The following is a 17,755-nucleotide window of genomic DNA, read 5'->3' on the forward strand; positions in this document are numbered from 1 at the left end:
CAACAGCAGTGGTGACACTTTAAGTCCTTAAAGGCAGAGATTTTTAAGGCCAAAAGGGCTCCTTGCTCATCAGTGACACAAAGGCCATGGAAATTACTCATGGATTCTGACAGACAGCCTACAGCTCTAGGTTGAAACAAAGAAAGAGTCCAGAGGAGAGCCATGAGAATGATTTGGGAACTTGAGCATCTCCCCTACAAAGAGAGACTGAGAAACCTGGGGCTGCTTAGTCTGGAGAAGAGAAGACTGAGTGGAGATCTTATCCATGTGTACAAATATCTGAGGGATGGGTTTCAAGTGGATGAGGTCAATCTCTTTGGTGGTCAGCAGCCATAAGACAAGGAGCAACAGCTACAAACTAGAACACAGAAGGTTTCACCTCAATATGAGGAGTAACTTCTTTACAGTGAGGGTGAGAGAGCACTGGAACAGGCTGCCCAGAGCAGTTGTGGCATTTCCTTCTCTGGAGATTTTCAAAACCCTCCTGGATGTGTCCTGTGTGAACTACCCAGGGTGATCCTGCCTTCATGATCTCTGGAGGTGCCCTTCAAGCTCTAAAGCCCTGTGATTCTGTTAAAGCTATGGTGTGAATATTGCCCAGTCTGCACTTTGGTTTTCCAGAGGAATTGCAGGCTTTCTCTAGTGGAATTTTATATCCCCAGGTGGCTACTTGTTTTTTTCAGTTATCTTACACAACCCCTTTAGAAGCAATTTGTGGGCTTCTCATCTAAACCACTACCATTGAAGTGACAAGAACTGCAAGAACTGCTCAAGAGTTTCCCTAAACCACTCACACCACTTGACTTTTAGCATTCTCTCTGGCTCAGGTTTGACCCTGGGCCAAATAATTCCAAATAATGCTGAGGCAGTGTTTGAGAGACAGCCAGGCCAGAGACCATTCCCAGCTGGCTATTAGAGACAAAACTTCCCTGTTTTGGGAAGGAAAAGGGATGGAGTCTAGCCAGATTGATGAAAATCAGGCCATGTTTTTCTTCCCCTCATGGCCAACAGCCTCTGTGGCTCAGGAATCTCCTCAGTCAGAGCTAGACTCTTTCTCAATTAATTTTTCTTTCATGACTTTGCCCAAATGCCTGTCAGACCCACAGAAAGCTTTAGCATCTTCAGTATCCTTTGGCAAGTAGTTCCACAGCTCATTTCAATATCATTAATACCATACTTAAATGTATGTGATAACGAATCTATCACATCTTGGCAAAATCTTCCAGAGGGATAATGGTTTTTATAACTGTTAAAGAGATTCACTTTGCTTTACTTTCTGTGTGATTACGTCCAGCTTGAACTTCCAGAAGTTTGATTCCTGTTGATGTCTTCTCCATTGGCTGGGTAAAACTCCATGTTACCATGGACCTTCTCTGGGTAACCTCTGATGAAGCCACTAATTCAGCATCTCCTTTATAAGCCAAATCAACCAAGTTCTTGAAATCTCCCCTAATATGATATCCTTTCAAATCTCAAATCATTATCCTAAATGTGTTCAAACATTGTTTTTCCTTTCAAAAAGGAGTCCTTTCTGGTGGTGTAAAACACATCTTGATGGAAATAAAAAACATTTGCTCTCTCCTCTCTAAGTTATTGAGGATATTACAGAGAAATTTTGGTCTGTCTCCATGGAAGATTCCTCTAATGTGAAATAAACAATTTCTCTGTAAACATCTCAGAATAATTTTAAATTAGAGAAGATCACATTTAGACTGGATGTTAGGAACAAATTCTTTACCATGAGGGTGGTGGAATGCTGGAAGATGTTGCTCAGGGAGGTAGCTGAGGCTCCATTGGTGGAGATATTCAAGATCAGGCTCAACAAGGCTCTGAGGATATCCTCACTCTTTGCATGGGCACTGGGCTAGATGAACTTTGGAGGTCCCTTCCAACCCAAACTGTTCTATGATTCTATGAATAATCCCTTATGTGCAATCTGTACTCTGAAATAAAAGTAAATCTTAATTAAAAAAAAATGTTACTTTGACTTGGAAGCATGGAACATGAACAGCTTATTCAGCATGATATGCTTTGGGAAAATCTGCTATGGAGACAAGCTCTTTCTGAACATGAGAATGGCATTAATTTGTCTCTATGCATGTAATTAACTTCCTTCCACTCATTTTCTTGGAGACATTAGAAAATGAGGAAGGATCTTTATAACGTCACAGCACCAAATATGAGACAGGAGATCCTCTTACACAAGACCATATTGACAAAGGAAGCAAAAATATCAGTAGAGGTCTATTGGTTTGGCAGCAGAAATATTCAATGTTTCATGTTAGATTTGGATTTGGGATGTATTTCTTTGTCACATCCCCATACTGTTCTGTTTTATGTCATCAGCATTGAAAGATGATCTCCTGGTTGAATGAAATGATAAAAACTGAGAACTAGGCATGCATTGAAATTAATTCAGAGACACTATACAGTGATGATAGGTGCTGAAAAAATTAACCCCTCTTTAAATCTTGATTTTCAAGGCCATAAATCTCCTTAGATTTCTAGGCATACACTTTAGATTTCTGACTTCTGTGGATGGAATAAATCTTCCCAAATGTTAATCTTCCATTTTACACATCCACCTTGCAAAAAATCTTATGATTCAATTTGCTCTGCAGAGATTTCTTTTTCTCTAGCTCTGACACTAAAGCACTCACTGCACGGAGATGTAAATCACATTCGAATGCACTGTATTCCCAAAACCCTTGCAGAGGGTGAAATGAGTACCTCTTCAGCAAAAACTAGTGGAAGGACTTTTCAAATTAGATGACTCAGAGCAATATTGCCACAGAGAACTTTTACTCCATATGTTTCAAAACTCTCCAACGTAACCTAGTCAGTATCAGACAAGGTGCATGTAAAAATGGTGGCATTTCAGGCTCAGCAAGAACTGTTCAGAGCTGCTGTGCAGAAGATCAGAGAGGACATGTTCAGGCTATGTAGGATTCTCTGTTGAGGATCAAGGAGCACCCAGTACATTTCACCAAAGCCCTGCAGAAAACTAGTGTTTTTACCTTCAGAAATGAAATGATTGAGTTAAAATCATTATGCCTGAAAGCTGAAACTTGAACATGAGCAAGATAATTCTCTTTCATTTTCATACACACATCAGATACCATATACCACACATTTGAGAAGACGCACAGAAGACTAACAAACTAAACCCCTGCTGCACTGAGATATGGAAATCAGACAAGGGACTTCCATTCTGCTAGTTCTTTCCTTTGTCACTATTAAACTTTAACCTATCATTAGAGTCCATTTTGTCAGTCAGTGCAAGAGAAAAAAGACCATGCCAGTTACACTGGCACAACAGCTACAAAATGCTCCAACCAAAACCCCATATTCAGGTCTCTCAAGATTGTCTGAACAGTCTTGTTCTGGGAATTTTTAAAGCTGCCAATATTTTAATAGCACTAACCTTGTTTTGTAATTACCATTAAAAAAAAAAGACATCCAGGGATTTCAGACCTTCTTTTGAAATTTAGCTCATTATCATTAGGCTCACCCTCACTTTACAGACTGTCTTCCCCAGTAGTGGCATGCTTTAATCTCAGACGAAAGGGCTGAACCTTTCAAACAAATCAGGCTGGAGTGATTCCACTTACACCCCCTGTATTTTCTTTTCTCACAAACTTTTCTCATCAGCAGCTTCTTCAGCTTCCTTTTAATATGTATTTCTTATTTGATTTTGCTTTGTGTCTCTAGCACTGTAATTTAATGCTACCTCTTAGGGAAAAAAAAAAAAAGTTTTACAGATGTAAAGAGGAAAGAAAAAAAAAAGCTTTTTAATCACTCCCTAAGCTTTTTCTCTGGAGGGCAAATTTCTTTTAATCACTTTTCCGAGCACAACTTAGCACAAGTAATTATACCTCAGAACAAAAGGAAGTTAATCACTTATTATGATGCTTTAATTTTAGAAAATACTAAATATAACTAATCTAAGGATTGCTTACTACTTTATTGATACAGCTATTATTGCCAAAGATAAAAGTGCTTCTTAGGAGTGAATAAATAAGGTGATGTGCCACTTGATGCAGAACAGTCTTTCCGAAATAAGGAATAGCTGTCTGGAGGGATAATGGTTCAAGTCCAACATGCAATCATGCTTCACAATAATACATTTAGGTTCTGGCACACTGCTGCTGTTTTGCTTTCAGAAGAAGAAAAAAAAAAGTTTGTTTTTTATTACAACATTCCTTCTAGTTCACACCATGTCCTAAAAGCCAGACCTTTCTAAACCCATGCAGCCTTTGCTGTGCACAACATAAAAGGTATTTCCTGAAAGAGAAGCAATCCCCTCTCCACATTGTAATCTGCTGAACAGCAGAGTGATAACCTGCAGGCCATTTTCTCAGGGTCAATATATCTATCTCTTAGGATTTCCTCCATATCTCTTGTTTTACAGTGTCCTCGTAATGTCATCTGTCTTAGCTACAAACTTTGTGGCTGATGAGAAGCTGGTTTGCTGTGACATTCTTCATGAGGGTCATGCTCCAACCATGCAAGCATTTCTCTCCTACTTTCAACTCATCATGATGACTTTGCCAGACCCTTACTCATTAATAATCTTTATTAATTTATTCATGATTTCCATCTACTCTCTCTTCCTAAGGCATTGTACACCACACTTTGATGAAATAAAGTGAAATACCAATCAGATTAATAGTACTACTTTAGCCCAGGGGATTTGATAGAACTGTAATGGCTAGAAAAGGAATCATAGAATCAACCAGGTTGGAAGAGACCTCCAAGATCATCCACTCCAACCTAGCACCCAGCCCTATCCAATAAACCAGACCATGGCACTAAGTGCCTCATTCAGGCTTTTCATGAACACCTCCAGGGACAGCGACCCCACCACCTCCCTGGGCAGCCCATTCCAAATGGCAAATCACTCTCTCTGTGGAGAACTTCTGCAGCTGAAGAACATACTCAGGATACACAAGAGTCTGAAAACCAGTATCTTTTTGTCCAGAATGATTTGCAATTAAGAATGTGCAATATGCCCTTCGAGTACTTTCCACTGTGCCTACAAGCAAGGACAAAATAAGTGGAATTTTGCCTTTAGTTTATGATGTCAGGAAGGGAAAGAGTTTTTTGTATTGAGTTCCCCATTTTCTATATCATGCACATCTGGTCATATATAGGGAGAACTGATGTCTTCACTAGTGCTAGTGAAGAGCTAAGCAGAGCTAAGCACTTTTGGAATCTAAATCCACTTTTCTAAGGAGTGGTAGGCACCCGGGGCAAGATCCGCAAAAGATGTAGGTGTTTTAGCACTGAGATGCACAAAAATCTGTTCCCAGGCACCCACAACAGAGCTGAGCAAGGTGTTTGGGCACCCTAAACAGTTTCCTGGAAAAAAGAACCACAAACCAGTCCAGCAGGTGAAGAGTTGTATAAGCTTGTCGCTGACAAATCCTGAGGTGGTGTCGAACCTCTCCCCAATCACGAGTGTGAACATTTGGATGCTGTTCACAGCCCCAGGGAGTGAAGACCCCTTCACTGGAAAATCTTTTTCCCATAATACACTACCCCCAGATGCAGGAAATGGGAGTTTGCATCATTCCCTGTCCTAAAGAAATGTTGTCTACACATCAGAAGGCTCATTTTCAGGGTTGTTGCTTGCTACGGGGTAGGGGGGAAAGAAAGATGCAGAGGATCTGAAATGCAAAACCTAGCACTTCAACATCTTAGAATCATAGAATCATAGAATCAACTAGGTTGGAAGAGACCTCCAAGATCATCCAGTCCAACCTAGCACCCAGCCCTAGACAGTCAACTAGACCATGGCCCCAAGTGCCTCATCCAGTCTTTTCGTGAACACCTCCAGGGACGGTGACTCCACCACCTCCCTGGGCAGCCCATTCCAATGCCAATCACTCTCTCTGGCAAGAGCTTCCTCCTAACATCCAGCCCATACTTCCCCCAGCATAACTTGAGACTGTGTCCCCTTGTTCTGTTGCTGGTTGCCTGGGAGGAGAGACCAACCCCCACCCGGCTACAACCTCCCTTCAGGTAGTTGTAGACAGCAATGAGGTCACCTCTGAACCTCCTCTTCTCCAGGCTAAACAACCCCAGCTCCCTCAGCCTCTCCTCATAGGGTTTGTGTTCCAGGCCCCTCACCAGCCTTGTCACCCTTCTCTGGACACATTCCAGCACATTAACATCTCTCTTGAATTGAGGAGCCCAGAACTGGACACAGGACTCAAGGTGTGGCCTAACCAGTGTTGAAGTTTCCTCCAAGACCTCTGCTAACTTTTAAGCTCGTGACTGTTAACCTAGAAATACTGTACTTGGAGAACTGCACACAAAGATATATTCATCACATCTGAGGCTGTTCTCACACTGAAATAACCCTTTATAAGTTAAAAAAAAGTTACAACACATTCATAAAAGTGAACTCATTTAAGGGTGTGTGATGGTTTGGAGTTACCCACCCCCTTAATCTTATGAAATCACCCAGACTCTGACTTACAGAGAGCCTGTACTCAGCCTCAGAGGGCTGTGATCAAGACTTGTAGCTGTGCCTGGGCAGGAAATGCTTCTTCTGCCTTGCAAATATTCCTGAGATTTTAGAAATGCTTCCTATTTCCATATGAAGAAAAAGAGAATTGTTTGACAGTTTTCTTTTAAATGAAAGAGCAGAGAGAAAGGCAGACAGGCAGACAGCCCACAGGGCTGTGGTTAGGACTCTCACCTAGGATGAAAGAGACTTAAGATCAGATGAACTGTGCTTGCTTTGATTTGCAAAGGGGACTGGGGCACTGGGCTCTCAGGGGCACCAAGCAACCATTAGGCTGCTGCCTTTTTTCAGCCCTTTCAGTTGGGGATTTTCAATTTTTTAACAGACAATTAGCTGTGCACCAGATCAGGGAACTGAACCTAATTAATCTCCATGGGAGGCTGATGGCAAAACCGTCTGTTTTAGGCACCCAAACTGGTTAGGCACAACAAGTACAAGTTAGATGGGTAAGGCATGAGAGAGGTGATTCAGCTTACCCAAATTCATGTCTAGACTCCTGGCAGAGGTCCTGGGCAGGCCTGCTGTTTCAGAGGCTGTCTGGAGTGCCAGTGCCAGGAGCTACCTCTGTCTGTCTACCATGGGCAACCATGAAGGGTGACTTCACAAGTATATCAAGAACTGACTAACAAGAGCAGATGCTGGCTGTGTTGTATGTCTCATAGGTGCAAACAGCAAGTCCCTCCTCCACCAGAAGCTCAGGAAACAGCTTTCTTTGGCAAGTGGGTGGCTTTTTCTGCACAGTGGCCTGGGAGCTTGCATCCTCACCCACATTTAGCCATCAGGCTAGAAACTGGATTAAAAGAGGTGTTTTCTGTCCTTTGAAAAGAAACTGTGTAATTGCTGGGGGAAACCTCATGGAATTAGAAACAGAGATGACAAGATGAGGGTCCAAGGTACTCTTCTGAGAAGGGAGAGCTTGTGGCTCTCTCCCTACACCCAGCACTATAGCCATTGGCAACAGAGGAAAGCCAGAATCCTCCTTAGTCTTTTCTAACTCCCTCCTTGCATATCTCCTTGTTTACTGGGCCAAAGGAAGACCTTCAGGACCTCTAGCTCCAGAAAGTGCCCTTATTTAAAAGATTCCTTAAGGTGTTTACAGATTCCCAGCATCATGGTAAGCTAGGCCAAGATGAGACCTCACCCAATCTCCTGCCTATCACAGGAAATTAATCATTACACAAATTCCCTTTCACAAGCCCCTTTCAGAGGTACAAAATATTTCATTTAACATTTGCTTTTTGTCCCTGTTTTATTTTCCCTCTACTTATTTTCTCCACTCAATAAGCCAAATGAAGAAGCAGGAAAACACGTTCCCACATTCAGCAACAGCTTTTGCTCAACTTTGGCAGACTTGTCTTGCATCAGAAGTGTCCCTGGGCTCTTACACCGCCCTGGCTGTGGACACAGCTGCAAAATCACACCCTCCTCTACTCAATGTAAGCCAAAACATTTATTTTAGTAGTGCTGGCTGGGCCAATTTCATTCATAATTGAATCAGTAGTTTATTTCTAGGTCTCTTCACTGACCACTCATTCATCACTTCCAGCCACAGTGTTCAAAGAGCTGCTGGAAAGCATACTTGAAAAAAAATCTGTTCAAAATGCAGCACAAGTAGAAAGGCAAACCCCAAGGACCAGACTGTCAGCCATTTGAGGCAGGCATGCTTCCCCATCACAGCTTGTTAGCCTCAACTAGGAATCTGCAGGAGATATGCTAGGACATTAGTGAAAATGTGTGTCATTTTAAGGTACACATCCAGTAGCCATGGGAAATGCACTGCTTGAGTCAAAGAATCACAAAATATTAGAGGTTGGAAGGGACCTCTGGATATCATCAAGTCCAACCCCCCTGCCTAAGCAGGCTCCCCTAGGGTAGTTCGCACAGGAATGCATCCAGGTGGGTTTCGAAAGTCGCCAGAGAAGGGCCAACCCACACTCAACCCATTATCCTGGTGTCCCCTTAAAGCTGTAGAGGGCACCAAGGGAGGAGATCTATTCAGACCCTGGATCTTCAGGGTGTGACTATATACAGTCCATCACAGTTGCACACTGAACTCATGTTTTCTCTTCCTTTTCCTTTTTCTTCTCCTTTTCATGTTTATTTTCTTTTTCTTTTTCCTTTTCCTTTTCCTTTTCCTTTTCCTTTCCCTTTCCCTTCCCTTTCCCTTTTCCTTTTTCTTTTTCTTTTCCTTTTCCTTTTTCTTATTCTTATTTTTCTTTTTCCCCAGCTATCTGCTTTCTCTAGTTGTTATCATTGCACAGCTCCTATCCTCCAGACATGTTACCAAGAGAATGGTGATGCACAGATGGATTTTCCAGCTCTGCCCTGCAATATTTCTCTTCATATATGTTGTGCGAGGTCTGCAGAAGATCTAAAGCTATAGAGATTTAGAGCAATGTTTTAGATCAGTGATGTATCTCAAGGGTACCTTGCAGCAATGAGTTGTCATGCACAGGAGTACAAAGAGCAGCCAGCTTCCTTTTTCAAACAACTGCATTGTTCAGGTAGCAGAAGTAAAAGCACAATCAAAAAGAGGCTATGATTTAGGGCCAAGAACAAAGGCACTAGGCATTAGTGTCTCTAAGTCCCAGCCCCCATCAGACAGTGAACTGGACACACACCCAGGCCAGCTAGGTAAAACTTTCTTGTGGATTTCTGCCTTTCATCCCTCCATAGTCTGTAACTTTTTAGACTTTGCCTTCCAAGCAGAATGGTTTACTCTGCTGCATCTCCTGTCTCAGTCCTTTCCCAATCAAGCCTAGAGCCACACTCATACCAAGAAAACCACTTCTTTCAGTCAGTTTTGTTCCTCTTCCTCTTGCAACTACAGGTGTCCATCTACGATGTGTTTAGGCAGTTTCCAAAGTACTTCAGATGACCAATATTCAAATTGAACAATCTAAATCTCAGTGAAGAACACTAAGTGCCACGGAATCAGAAGAGCCAGGCGTCAGAAGAGACAGCCTGATACAAGCAAGTTCCAATCCAATCCATGGGTTTATATACCTTCCATCAGAAGGCTACAAATTGCATTAAAGTGTAATTGGTTACATGTACTTGTGTTAGAAATCACACACTAATTAGCGTAGACATTCATCATACTCTCTCAGCAACACATACATTGTGTCTAAGCAATCTAAGTCAGCAGAGATAGGCAAAAACCACAGGCTCCAGCCTTACATTTGTTTATGTTTGTTACACCACTCTCTAAGGTCATTCCAACCTTCCACTTTATCTTAACTCAGCACTTCTGCGCTCGTGCACTCTCGCCTGTCCATGGCTTATGTTCCAGTGTATAATATTCAGACAACTCTATAGAATCACTACATTTAATATTACTATTCCCAACAACTAAGTTTATCACAAATTTTACTGCAAATTGATACCTCTGTGAACTGACCAAACAACTGAAGGAGAATTTGGATTGCCACAGCAGTTCAAATTGCAACAAAAAGAGAAATACAATTCTTTACAACAAAATTTCCCCAGTGACCAGGGCCTCATTTTCTTTTTCAGCTCCACATCTGTTCTCCAGCCACTGCCATTCAACTAAACATTTCGTGGAGTCAAGATCTTTTGACCTATCAGAAATTTATTCATCATCCATCACTAAAGCCAAAGGGAGGACAACTTGAAAAAGGCAAATGTACATCAAAAAATAGCTTTGTGATTTTCATGTGAACCACACAAGACCAGTGACTACTACTGATTTAGCCAAATCATCCATTCACCTAACCAACAAAGTTGGTTGCCCAAGCTGGGGGCAGATGTGACTGAGTTGGAAGGCAGAAGGGCTCTGCAGTGGGACCTTGACCACCTGGACAGATGGGCAGAGTCCAATGGGATGGGGTTCAATAGCTCCAAGTGCAGGGTGCTGCACTTTGGCCACAACAACCCCATGCAGAGATACAGGCTGGGGTCGGAGTGGCTGGAGAGCAGCCAAACAGAAAGGGATCTGGGGGTGCTGATTGATACCCACCTGAACATGAGCCAGCAGTGTGCCCAGGTGGCCAAGAGAGCCAGTGGCATCCTGGCCTGCATCAGGAATGGTGTGGTCAGCAGGAGCAGGGAGGTCATTCTGCCCCTGTACTCTGCACTGGTTAGACCACACCTCGAGTACTGCGTTCAGTTCTGGGCCCCCCAGTTTAGGAAGGACATTGAGATGCTTGAGTGTGTCCAGAGAAGGGCAACGAGGCTGGTGAGAGGCCTTGAGCACAGCCCTACGAGGAGAGGCTGAGGGAGCTGGGGTTGTTTAGCCTGGAGAAGAGGAGGCTCAGGGGTGACCTTATTGCTGTCTACAACTACCTGAGGGGTGGTTGTGGCCAGGAGGAGGTTGCTCTCTTCTCTCAGGTGGCCAGCACCAGAACAAGAGGACACAGCCTCAGGCTGCGCCAGGGGAGATTTAGGCTGGAGGTGAGGAGAAAGTTCTTCACTGAGAGAGTCATTGGACACTGGAATGGGCTGCCCGGGGAGGTGGTGGAGTCGCCGTCCCTGGGGCACTTCAAGGCAAGGTTGGACGTGGCACTTGGTGCCATGGTCTAGCCTTGAGCTTTGTGGTAAAGGGTTGGACTTGATGATCTATGAGGTCTCTTCCAACCCTGATGATACTGTGATACTGTGAAAGTCTGAGGCCTTTTCCTCTGAAATTAATTTCTGATAAATAAATAAATAAATAAATAAATTCTGATATTCTTGAGCTCAGAAGAGGATCCTGAGATAGGCAATATTTATTTTCACTGAAACAGCAATTATTTCACAGTGGCTTCTCAAATGGGGAAAAAAAATCATCTCTTAAATATAAGCAGAAGGGTGGGTATAATTTCCACTTTGGTAACATACTGATCAAGATAAGAAAGAACTAATTATACGACTTCTCTGAAATACTACACAAATGAAGTAAATGTATCTATCCAGTGACACAGAAGTGTGTGTCTTGGAACAAATCCGGATGTCTACTTTTAAAACTGGTGACTTGTGAAAAGAGAGCTGCGTTGATTAGTTACAACAGCTTGAAGGGTGAAATAAACATACACTAGTACTGGCTTTGGCTGGATCTGTGCAAACTGACCCCCAGAGTTTAGAAGTGACCATCAGACTTCAGAATGACTTTGTATGTGGAAGTGGGAGATCTGCTTGAAAGACTAGAGCCTGAGGAGTGCTGCATGATGTGATTTCCAATGACCTCATGGGAGACCTTGGTCCTCTTCTCAACAACTGCCAACACCTTTAGTGTCTTGTTGTGTGAAAATTGCAAATGTGAACAGTTTGGTTCAATAATCTATGGAAGGAAAGAGTCCTGCACAAGATAATGACCCATTGCTGTGTGGGAACAAGCAGGTAGTGATGATTAGGAGCAGCTACCCAAGCCCTGTGCACAGTGCTCCCACTCCCATCGCATGGGGGTGAGTTGGCTTGCAAGAGCCATGAAACACTCACTCTTCCAATAAGCCATTTTGAAATGGTTGCATGGTCTGTGGCCATGTCACACCTCATTTACAGAGTCTCACAGCCATTGTTGCACTTAGCCACTCAGATGTCTAAAATGCCCATTGCCTCATTCCCTCTCTGCTCTCAGACTTGATCCTACTGATGTTCAGAGTGGATGTGAGGAGAAGTTCTTCATAATGAGAGTGGTGAGAGGCTGGAATGGGTTGCCCAGGGAGGTGGCTGAGGCCCCATTCCTGGAGGTGTTTAAGACCAGGCTGGGTGAGGCTGTGGCCAGCCTAATCTAGGGTAGGGTGTCCCTGCCCATGGCAGGAGGGTTGGAACTAGATGATCCTTGTGGTCCACTCCAACCCTGACTGATTCTATGTTCTTCTCTCTTCTAGGCATTCAGGCACACCCACATTCATGGTAACTACTGCCAAACACATACCCAAACCGGTGCTAACTAAACTCTCTTTTTTCTCTTGGGTAAGGATTGAACTAAATGGCAACAAGTCTTTGGGAAGCTGAAGTGCAGACCAGACATAGGACTCAAGGCTCAGGCCATGACTGTTGCTAAATGTTTTGCACAAGATGTGTATTTATCATATCAGAATCACACACACACTAATGAGTTCAGTGAAAGAAATGGCATTGCAATTACTGCCTGTGCATTGCACAGTAATTGTCAGACAAAGGATGGCCCCCAAGGCACAGACTTGTATAAAATTAGATTAAAAACTTTACCTTTTAGCACATCATAAGCACTGTTCCTGTGGATCTGTAATGACCCAGAGAAAGAATTTGCAGTGGAAGGTGAAGAGGCTGTTTCTGAACCTGAAGCAAGCAGTTCACTGCTGTTAAGGCTTCAAACACCAGCTATACACAGCTGACACATTCTGAGTGCACATCATCTTGAAACTCTGGTTTATGTTTGAAGGCTTATGAAGGATTCATCTTCAGAGCCAGCTCAAGGAGCATTATGTGAAAGGGGAATGAATAAAGCAAGAAAATCATATATTTCTCTTTCAGTACAAAAAGCTGGACGCTGAGTAACACTGAGAACTGTGCAGAGCACATCAGGGTGAGTGTTGTGATCTGCGTTAAAAAGCTTTCCTAAATTCCTCATTAACATTCCTTGATGACGCCAGAACAAAGGGAGAGGAAGGAGGCAGTTAAGAGCTTTAGCTCTTAAACTGCTACAGTATACGATGAAAGAATACTAATTTTTAAGTCATCAGGTGTTTCAAATCACTTAGTATCACAGTATCATCAGGGTTGGAAGAGACCTCACAGATCATCAAGTCCAACCCTTTACCACAGTGCCCAAGGCTAGACCATGGCACCAAATGCCACATCCAACCTTGCCTTGAACTGCCCCAGGGACGGCGACTCCACCACCTCCCCGGGCAGCCCATTCCAGTGTCCAATGACTCTCTCAGTGAAGAACTTTCTCCTCACCTCGAGCCGAAATTTCCCCTGGCGCAGCCTGAGGCTGTGTCCTCTTGTTCTGGAGCTGGCCACCTGAGAGAAGAGAGCAACCTCCTCCTGGCCACAACCACCCCTCAGGTAGTTGTAGACAGCAATGAGGTCACCCCTGAGCCTCCTCTTCTCCAGGCTAAACAACCCCAGCTCCCTCAGCCTCTCCTCGTAGGGCTGTGCTCAAGGCCTCTCACCAGCCTCGTCGCCCTTCTCTGGACACTCTCAAGCATCTCAATGTCCTTCCTAAACTGGGGGGCCCAGAACTGAACACAGTACTCGAGGTGTGGTCTGACCAGTGCAGAGTACAGGGGCAGAATGACCTCCCTGCTCCTGCTGACCACACCACTCCTGATGCAGGCCAGGATGCCACTGGCTCTCTTGGCCACCTGGGCACACTGCTGGCTCATGTTCAGGCGGGTATCAATCAGTACCCCCAGATCCCTCTCTGTCTGGCTGCTCTCCAGCCACTCCGACCCCAGCCTGTCATGTAACAAGCACAGAAAAAAGATAGGATATGGGAAGAGGTGTTCATTCTCCCACTCTCCCTTTAACCAAACTCACTGAACAATCTGCCTGGAGATAATTCCGCTGTCTGCTGGCATAAAAGGAATCAAATGGCATTTAAAAAAACCCAAAATATCCAGTGCTGGAAAGTGCTGAAAGAAGTAGGTTTTTTTTCATTCTAAAGAACATCAACAAACCAGCAGAAAGAACTGGATAAAAATCTAGACCACATAATGCTGCCTTAATTATATTTCCTATTTAGGTTTCATCTCCTAATTATAAGTTCTTACTAACTCACTCTCGCCCTAGATTGCTTTCCCTGTGCTTCAACAAAGCATTAAAAAGACATCCTGAAACATCTCAATTCAAGAGAGATGTTGAGGTGCTGGAGCATGTCCAGAGAAGGGCAACAAAGCTGGTGAGGGGCCTGGAACATAAACCCTATGAGGAGAGGCTGAGGGAGTTGGGGTTGTTTAGCCTGGAGAAGAGGAGGCTCAGGGGTGATCTTATTACTGTCTACAACTACCTGAAGGGACATTGTAGCCAGGTGGGGGGTGGCCTCTTCTCCCAGGCAACCAGCAATAGAACAAGGGGACACAGTCTCAAGTTGTGCAGGGGTGAGTATAGGCTGGATGTTAGGACGAAGTTCTTCACAGAGAGAGTGATTTCCCATTGGAATGGGCTGCCCAGGGAGGTGGTGGAGGCACTGTCCCTGGGGGTCTTCAAGAAAAGACTGGCTGAGGCACTTAGTGCCATGGTCTAGTTGACTGGCTAGGGCTGGGTGATAGGTTGGACTGGATGATCTTGGAGGTCTTTTGCAACCTGGTTGATTCTATGATTCTATGATCTGTAAATTTTAGGGTGAAAATACAGAGAACAGTCACTGACAATAGACCTCCCTTTGAGGAGTGTTGTCTACTAGTAGAAAGGAAGCACCCAGGCAAGCAACAAGGACACTGTACCTACAGAAAATGCAAATGTGTGATCTTTAAAATATCATTTCTCCTCTGCAGAAAAGGGACAGTAAAAAAGGAGGAAAACCCAAAAGAAAAAAAATGGGTAGAGCACAATTGTGGTCCATGCAGGGGTGATGTGGGAAGTCCAAACCTCAATAGAAATTGCATGAATGCTAAATAACCCAGTACATTTCCTGGATGTAGCCCATGGGTGATCTCTCATTACTCAGGTTAAACAAGAGCACAGAGATTTATTTAGACAGAGTAATAATTCTTGTAGAACATAGCAAACAATGAAAAAGGAAATTAAATTCACCTGAAACAGGACAGAAGTAGAAAAATGAAGTGCTTAGGATGGAGCCAGGCCTAAGCCCCAGACTTATTCTGCCCTCAACCCAGACTGAAGCACACTGAAAGTCAGCTGACCTCTGAAAAACTCTGTTCAGGTACTTTTCAAGTCCAGTGCTATTGAAGACAACTATTTACCAGCTTCCTGGGAGCAAAATGTGTAAGGACAGTAATACTGCAAAAGCCTGCTGCAATTTATACCAGCACACATTCACAAGACAAACTGGATACAAGTACTCAGTCTCTTCAACTCTTTTTGATTTATTAGAACTGATAATCTAGAGCTCAGAAATCTGGGACATATTACCACTCTGCTGGGCCAAGTCACTTGGAAACAATAGATTAACAACTTTAAGTTAATAAGAGAATAAAATCACAAATAGATGGCCTTTTCTATTGCCCATGGTCTCATTCTGCAGCAGCATTATCTTGTCTTCAGAGAATAAATAGGGTCATATAATGGCAATTACTGTCATAGGCTCATTGCAGACATGACCTCACACTCAGGACTTGGAGTCTGCCCCCTGTCTGGGCTGGAGTTCCCAAGGAATTTTAATGATGGGGTGTGAGGGTGAGGCCATACAAAATAGAAACTTGATTTGGTGGGACCTTTTGAGGCTGATTGCCATCTGAGGTCCCCTTAGTGTCTCCAAGGAATGGTTTGCAACAGGTAGTCAAACACACCCAGTGCCTAGCTACTGTAAGTGCTCTGGCAGAAATATGACCAAAATTTCTATTAGCATCTGTTAATGTTAGAGAGAAGCCTCTGGTTAGAGCTATGCTTTCATTACTCATGGATCTGGAACATCCTTTGCCTGTTGTATCCCAAATAACAGCAAGGCTGTCTCGTGCTCAGCTTTTACCAATCTGTAGTTATATAACTCTATTGTTTGCTGGGAATCTCCACTTTACCCTGAATTTCAACAAGGCATTCAGCAGCAAGAACAGGATGAAAGGATGTATGTACCTGGAAGCGCCCTGTGAAGCTACACACTGCTCAAGCCTGCACCTTCCGGGAGCTACCAAGCATGATGTGAAGGTTGGGCTGCCGTAATGCACAACCATTCTCAACTCAGAGATGTTTTCCCACTACTCTGTAAGCTCCAGCTCCCACTTGGCTCCAAATATTGGCTTAACTGGTGAAGTCTTCCTTTTGTCAACCTCCGGCATAACAGTCCATTAACCTCAGTGAAATACCTTTTAGTCCACATCCATCAAGGTGTCTGGCTGACAACATTGCGAGTTATTTCTTGGTTCTGTCACTACATGGCAGCTCAGTGGCTAAATCATTTATTCAGTATGATTAATCCGTCATACCCCAACTGTAGTGGCTGTCCTGTCAGCCTGAAAAGGTGGTCAGGAAAGTTCCCAGGAACACCAGAGGCAGTAGCATCAGGACAGACAAATCGCACCTGTGCTTGGCATGTCAGGGGCATCTAGAAAGGCACAAACTCCCTCCACTCCCACACTGATCACAGGATCACAGCTGCATTTGAGGGCAGCAAACTCCAACAGAAGGCAGACAGGGCAGGAAACACTCAAGGGACAGCAAGAAGCATGAATAGTTTCTACTGCCTAAGTGAATCCAAGAAGACATGTGGTGAGAAAGAGCTTTCAGGGTGAAGATAAGAGTGTTTATACTTCATGATGAACATCAACACCCAGAAGTGCCATTCCTCTCTGCTTGTGAAACATCAGGAATCTCCCAGATCTATAGAATCACTTTGGATTTAGGCTTGCTGCACCAGAATTATACCTCAAACCTGCAGAGCTGCATGCTCCCCAGTTACAGACAGCACTGGCTGAAATGCATCGGTCAAAACTGGCCTCTCGTCTGCTACCTCCCATTGCACCTAAAGTTCCATTCATCACTGCAGAACAAGGCTAGCTGATGCCTTTCTTACTTTACTGTCATGTAATCCTTGAATCTGGTTTATCTGCCATGAAATAACCTGAAATAATGCAATATCCATCAGTCCAGCATGTGCTAGCAAGAAGGATGTAGACCAAGCCTGACAGCACAGTGATAGAAAAAAGTATTCAGCACAGAGAGTACAAACACAGTGATTTACACAGGAGAGGCAAGTTTTTGTTTGATATTCCTGAGTATTTACTGGGCTTGTTTCAATTATGAGTAGCACGAACTTCAGAAGTGCAATGCTAAGTGTTTTTTCTAAGGTCATGGGCAGTAATTGAGAGTTGACTTTGAAATTCATATTAAATATTACTTCTAATAGGGAACTGTTCTGAGATCAGCCCAGCATGAGGCCTTTCAGACATAGTAATAATGAATACATGAGTGACTCTGCAACAGTCTACTCAATGGAAACAAAACACACTTTGGCTGGTCATTTGCTTTTGTTCAACCTTTTTGGAGGGGGGAATGGGAGGAGAGACAAGTCCTGTGGCTACAGCCTTGAATAGGCCATCTCCGTTTTAAATCTGCTGAGATGAAATATCTCCTTTCAACAACAAAGGCTGAACTCTGATCAAAGCCCAACCAGCAGCA

The sequence above is a fragment of the Pogoniulus pusillus genome, chromosome 7, assembly GCF_015220805.1.
Source record: "Pogoniulus pusillus isolate bPogPus1 chromosome 7, bPogPus1.pri, whole genome shotgun sequence".
NCBI lineage: Eukaryota > Metazoa > Chordata > Aves > Piciformes > Lybiidae > Pogoniulus > Pogoniulus pusillus.